At 36.2% G+C, this 6,709-nt stretch overlaps 1 pseudogene; it reads right to left on the bottom strand.

Annotated features, from left to right (window-relative positions):
* Positions 1–5,965: 5,965 nt before the first annotated feature.
* Positions 5,966–6,709, bottom strand: part of LOC107656664 (maternal embryonic leucine zipper kinase-like) — an 11,596-nt pseudogene continuing 10,852 nt past the window's right edge.

Here is a 6,709-nt window from a genome sequence, read left to right as displayed (position 1 = left end):
TGCCACTGACGATTCAAACGCGAGTTTTGAGCAGTGTAGAGTAGCGCTTGTAGTTTGTCATTTCTCCGATCACAAATGCAGACATGGTTTTATGTTTACGCGGCGCGATGCAACGCAACACGTAAAAAGACAGTACAAGTCATTATAATCCATAATTATTTCCCCACTGGATGCAACGAATGCCTCGTTTATAATGGGTTTTCATGTTTTTGAATCATCGCTCCGGCCTGACAGGGCATCATCACAATATGGTGAGGGGCGTAACATTTCCGTCTCATGCTTGAGGTATTCGGCCAATCACAACGCACTAGATAACTGGCCAATCACAGCACACCTCGCTTTTTCAGACCGATGAGCTTTGTAAACATCGACGCGTTTCAGAAAGGCGGGGCATAGAGGAGAAACAATAATGTACAGTATGTGGAAAATAATGTGTTTTTTGAACCTTAAACCGCATAAACACATTTCATTACACCAAATAATGTTCTTTGTAGCAGCATCATATGACCCCTTTAAAGTACATTTAAAATGTTTTAATCCTTTGTCAAAATGTACACTTTTTACACATTATGATGTGTTGGCTATAAGTACATTTAAAGTACTTCATTAGAATGTTTAATTACATTTAAAGTTAATACATTTTAAATAGACTAAACAGCAACCTCATTATAAATGTGTAGTTACAAATATATTTAAATACATGACATACAAGTTTCACTAGAAATGACATTAAATTATATTTTAGTTTACCATAAATGCTTGTTAGCACATTTGGCAGTACCATATGAAAAAAATAGAAGTAATTATGAAATATTTAAATAAAAATAAAAAGATGTTCTAATTTAAAGTAAAAAAAAAATCACTCTGAAGTTCAGGTAATTGCATTAAACAATTTAACAAGCATAAACTATTACACATTTTCATTTAATTGCAATTAACACACAATTAAGTGTCTGAAAACATTGCATTCGATTCGCACTTAAGTGTACAGATGAACTCTTTTTAAAAGTATGCTAAAGTGTGCTTTTTTCATTCATTCTTTTTCATTTAATTTCAAGTAGCCATCGTGGAACTACAGAAAGCTTAGTTTTAATATTTTTGGGGTTTTGACAGAAATGTATTTCTTCATGATATGGACATTTTAATCCTCTTAAAATCTCTAACCTATAGTCTTTGTCTGTTGATTTTTGCCTAGAAAAAGGCTTCATATCCCTTAGTCAAATAAGCAATAAAGATGTCTGACATTGTTTTTAACATTTATAAAATCTTGCACTAACAGCTGTTTTTTTAAATGTACAAACAGCATGTTATCGTCCTGCACTGCTGGCATATTTGCCAATAGTTTCCTCAGGCTGAAAAGACATTTCGGCATGAGAATCAAGCTCTTCATTTGTTCTTCAACCACTGGAACCAGTCGTCCGTTAACAAAACAACACAGCGAATAATTTTTCCCATCGGAGACATCACACGCCGCCATCTACTGTACATGCCCATTAGCTCTGGGTCTCTGTGTGTGTGTGATAGAAACCCACATCTCTGGAATATGAAGTCCCCTAATGAACAAGCGTCCGACTGCAAGAGGCATCAATGGAAAGCAAAATTCGTTAAAAACTGAAGGAGGTAATTGGAAAGTGAGCTGTCACAGTGCAGCCGCCTTCCGAATCTGTCATATTTGTAATGAAGAGAAACATCACTGCCTTCGTTGACCCAAGAAAACACACAAAGACAAGCAGAGGAAGGGATAAACACATGTTCACCTCATTACACTTAGCTCCTCGATGGTGTATAAGTGAGAGTAATGCTGGAAAAGACTTGGGGTCATGTGTTAGCACACTCTTTAGGGCACACGCACTGATATGAAATCAAATAATTTAACTCATTTTAAACTCATTGAAGCTCAGACCGTTTATTTTAGCATTATTTATATACTATTATAGTTGTTTATATTATGAATTAGCATTTATTTTTATATTTTCAGCTTTTAATTTAATTTTAGTATAGGCCTAAAGAGCTGAAGTTAAACTTAAAAGAGATAGTAAGGGTATGTGGAGAAACAGAAAACCAGAAAGAGAGACGGCTTAAGGAGATGTGAGAGAGATGACAGCGAGCGTCTGTTCCTGCAGCTGGCCCTTGCCCCCCCTCTATAAAATGCACAGCAGGAGTCATTATCAGTGGGGGGCTGAGTTCATCCCCATATTACCACCTTACCCCCCCATTAACCATCCACCTCCCCAGCAGCACAGACATTTCATCTGATGTTAACTATGTAAGCACTCATATCTGTCACACTAATAGCTATTGTTATGCTGATACGCACAGTGGGACTGACACACAGGTTGCTCCCACTTCAATCATAACAGACCAGTTAAAGCAAGATAATACATGATCTTACCAGCATGTGACATATTGGTTTTACAGACCTGCACATACCATAAAATGATAGGAGGGGTTTACACCAAATTTAAGCCACTCAACTTTCTTAAATTAAAATTACACAGTCAGTATAACAGAATAAAGGGAGTTTTTTTTTTCTTCTCAAAGGCTACCGTTTTGTCTTATTCTCATATAAATTTGTTGTCGAGTAAATCTGTCTTGGGTAGTTATGATGATATAACATGGACTTTTCAACATGATTTTAAACTTGGCATGAAATGAAAATTCACCCTATTTTCTAAATGCATGTTGATCTTATTGTGAAGATTCCTCCATGCATGTTTTTTAACTTTCTTTTGACTTCATGATTTTTTATTAAAATATGACTCAATCTTCTGGTGAAAGGACAAACATTTCTCTGGTGACGAATACCAGACTGTTCCAATCATTTAGTGTGCTTAAACTCCGCCCCTTTCCTACAATCAACCTCAAGCTCTCTTTCAGGGGTACATTTCCCAAAAGCAACTATGGTTGCAAGTTTTGTCATTACCAATAGAGTTCAATGGCGCTGATGGTACTAACGACTATTAGTTAGCTAACAATGGTTTTGGGAATCGCACCCCAGATCTTACCTTGCCCTACATTTTTTTATTTTTCAATTTGAATCTGTTTAACTCAGATGTGCATCACAATATGGAAGAAAAGATCTGTCACTACTTCCATTGAACTTACTACGTGATTGTTAAAACAGTATGTTCTATACAGGTAGTATTTGGGTAGTATTAGGGGTGGGCAATATGACCAAAATCTTATATCACGATATGAGTAATTTTATTTCACAGTAACGATTTAAATCACGATATGGTTATTTTTGCTACCATAGAAATTTCATAATTCTTGTCAAGAGTGTCAATATCACAAAAAAACTAATACTAGCCTAAATTAAAAAAAAAGTTATTAGTTACGAAAGTGATTTAGTCAAGAGCAGTGAGATATTTTCTCTCTTTTGTTGTTTGATTCACATGAATGACAGACAGCAGGATTATTAGACTGCTGTAACTTTAAGAGCTGCCCGAATCCAATATACTGCTGCACATGTGTTTTCTTTCTCAGCTGTTTGCTTTCACTTAAGAATTAAATTACTGTGTTTATGAGGATGCTAGCAAAGACGGGCATTTTTACACATAAAAGTGTGTGTATTTAACTGTTATTTAAAGGCTTAGCCTATAAAGCAGCAAAAATAACTCAGTTCAATACTCCCACACTCTATGAGCACCATCTTCACATGTGCGCGCCTCTCTGACAAAAACAGTCTCTCAGACAGTGTACGCATACAGTGAAATAAGTTCGGTAACACTTTCTATGAAGCCCGTATTTATAATACATTATAAGGGTATTCTTAAGGCATTATAATGAATGCATAATGCATTATAAAAAAACTTAGAATATGTTATATCAACTCATGAATGATCATAACAACAGTTATAATACATCATAATACTTATGTAGTTTGTTTGTGTCTGTGGCTGTGATCAGGGGCGTCGCACCCGTGGGGGATGTGGGTGTTTTAACACCCACACTTTTCCCGGTGAGAGGGTTCAACACCCGCACTTTTTCTGCAGTTTTTCCGCAGTTTTGCACAAACGCCTTACTAAAGTCGCTCCTCCGTTTCTCTGGCCGCTCTGTGTCTGCGCTCGCTGCGACTGCCTCCTCTCCCCCTCCCTCTCAAACATGACACCGGCTTTGAGTGTGACCGGCTGATGATTGGCTGTTCTGCATATATATATATATATATATATTTGTTCTTAATATATGTTGTTTGTATATCTGGAGTTTGTAACAAAAATAATTTCCCCCTGGGATTATTAAAGTATTTCTGATTCTTTAGCAAGTGTGTTACCATAAGTTCTCTTTCACTGTTGACTGCATTTCAACCACTGGCTCAATGGCTTAAAATCACTTGTTTTTAAACAGCAATGCTTAAAAGCGTGTGCAAACGATAAGTTTTCATGACCACGTAGTACAGCAATGTCACGTGAGCATGTAACCGGGATAGAGACGATAGTCCAAAATCTCTACCAGTTGATACATTTCTACTGGTTAATCGTGTCTACCGCTATCGCCCACCCGCTGAATGAAATTTGAATGTACTACAGCCACCATTTTGATATAGTCATGTAACCTACAACATGAGTTGCGTCGCTTCACTGCCAATCTTTCATTTTTCTCCCCAAATCCTCACGTCTCTTTCCAGGTTTATTTTCACACGGATGCTGTAAAATGTAATTGTTATGGCATATATTACTACAATGATATTTAACACGTCTGTAATATTACGCAAAGCGTCATGGGGCGTAGGAAAAAGGTGAATATAAAGGTGCACTCACGCCATATCCTAATTACCATAATTACGAGATTACGTCCTCATAAAACTAGTAATTACAACTGGGAGTTTTCTGAGAACTACGGCTTGTACCACGTGACCGCTGCACCTCACGCGGAACCAGAGAAAAATGGCGTTATTTCGTAATATTTATGTTTTAAAATGTGTGTAATTGACTTTTGCCAATGTAGATGTCTTCATACAAAAGTAATGTGAACATAAATGAAAGACATGCAGTTAGATATCTAGGCTATCCATGTAATAACAACCTAAAGAAATTATAAAGTGTAATAACGTATTTGCATAGCAACTTTTACTTGCACTGTGTTATACAGCTGCCAGTAACATTCTTTCACATGGGTTCATTTTATTGACTTTCGCTATAGAAACGGATAATCTCCAGTACGAGTACGTGAACAGCACCAAGTTGAACATCGTGTTGTCATCTCGGAATTACGATAATTACAACATGGCGCGAACACAGCATAACTCGCGCTGTGAGTGAGTTGTTTTTACAACTGGTGATCCTTTGGGGGTTTACAGTTTTGCACAGTTCATGGTCAATATTTCTAGTTCGTTGTCACAAATAACTTGCAGCTTTGCACTACTTCTACACCAGCCACATCCAGGAACTAGCTTTCCCCTTTCTCTCTGTTTATGGTATGGCATGACACGCACAGGTGAATAACGCAAGTATGCATAAAACAATTAGGCTTACAGTAATTATTCAGGGTTTGGAATATAACTTTAATTACATGGATAGCCACATATATCCAATTTTGCTTAATATATCGTTTATATTTTTAGATTAGGAATATACCACGGCATACTCACAAGGCACTATTTATGGGGTGAAATTTGATGAAAATAGATTTTTGTAAGTTTTTATGTTGCTGTGGGCACTGGGCAGTTGCTTGGGATAATGGTAAGGTTAATAAGTCCAAATTGAGGGAAATGTCTTATTTGATATAAATAATATTTTAAAACATATCTGTCACTGATACAGCGAGACATGAGTGTTAAAAATATTTATTTAATTACATGTCAGATTGACATTATCAAAAGCAAACATGAACAAAATGACAGACATCTAGAAAAGGGTAACAGATTGGAAACATTACACATTAAAACAAATAAAACATGACATAGACATTACATCATGGAGACAAATACAAAAACAAAAGGCAAATAAGATACAATTGCTGCCATAATGCTATAGGAGTATTGCTTATTGCTAAATTAGGTCATACAAAGTATAGTGACAACAAAATACTTGCATTTCTCCCAAAGGCAGAATAATACTGTACCACCTCCTGCACATAATGAAAAATGATGGATACCATCATAAGAAGTATAAAGTAGGGCATTCTGTAATAGACATAAAAAAAACAGACTATGTCCACCTCGTTAAACTCAGGGTGGGCAAGAGGTGATGTCACTTTTAAAGTAGACAAAATGATATCAGATGCTGGAGGTGGACAGGATGTCCTCTACCAGGTGTTTATACACCCAGGCATCACCTTTGAGCCGCTGTCGACGGATCCCGACCACCTCAGGCTTCTGCAGGATACAAACCTCCAGCTCAAACTGCATGGTCACCTTTCCAAAGTCTGACTGTGTGTGGCACTTCAGAGCATAGCTAACAGAAAAAGAGGACATTATGATAGCATATAACAATTTAACAACTAAACCAAGTTATTTGGTTAGAGCAGCAGTTCTCAACCTTTTTGACTCAAACACTATATTTCCAGGTATTATGATAGCTGCTTGTTTTCAAATGTTTTTATTATATTAAACTAACATGCAGTTATGTTCTGTATTCCAGAACTGTAGGTTCTTCAACAAAAATAAATAAATAAATACTACTAATAATAAAAATAATAGAATTTAGAATTATATTGTTTTAATATATTAATACTAATTTATTCATTTAAATACTCCTCATCCTGCTGA

The sequence above is a fragment of the Sinocyclocheilus anshuiensis genome, unplaced genomic scaffold (genome assembly GCF_001515605.1).
Source record: "Sinocyclocheilus anshuiensis isolate Anshui unplaced genomic scaffold, SAMN03320099.WGS_v1.1 scaffold85, whole genome shotgun sequence".
In the NCBI taxonomy this organism is placed as follows: Eukaryota; Metazoa; Chordata; class Actinopteri; order Cypriniformes; family Cyprinidae; genus Sinocyclocheilus; species Sinocyclocheilus anshuiensis.
The sequence above is the reverse complement of the archived record's forward strand: the minus strand, read 5'-3'. Positions and strand labels throughout refer to the sequence as shown.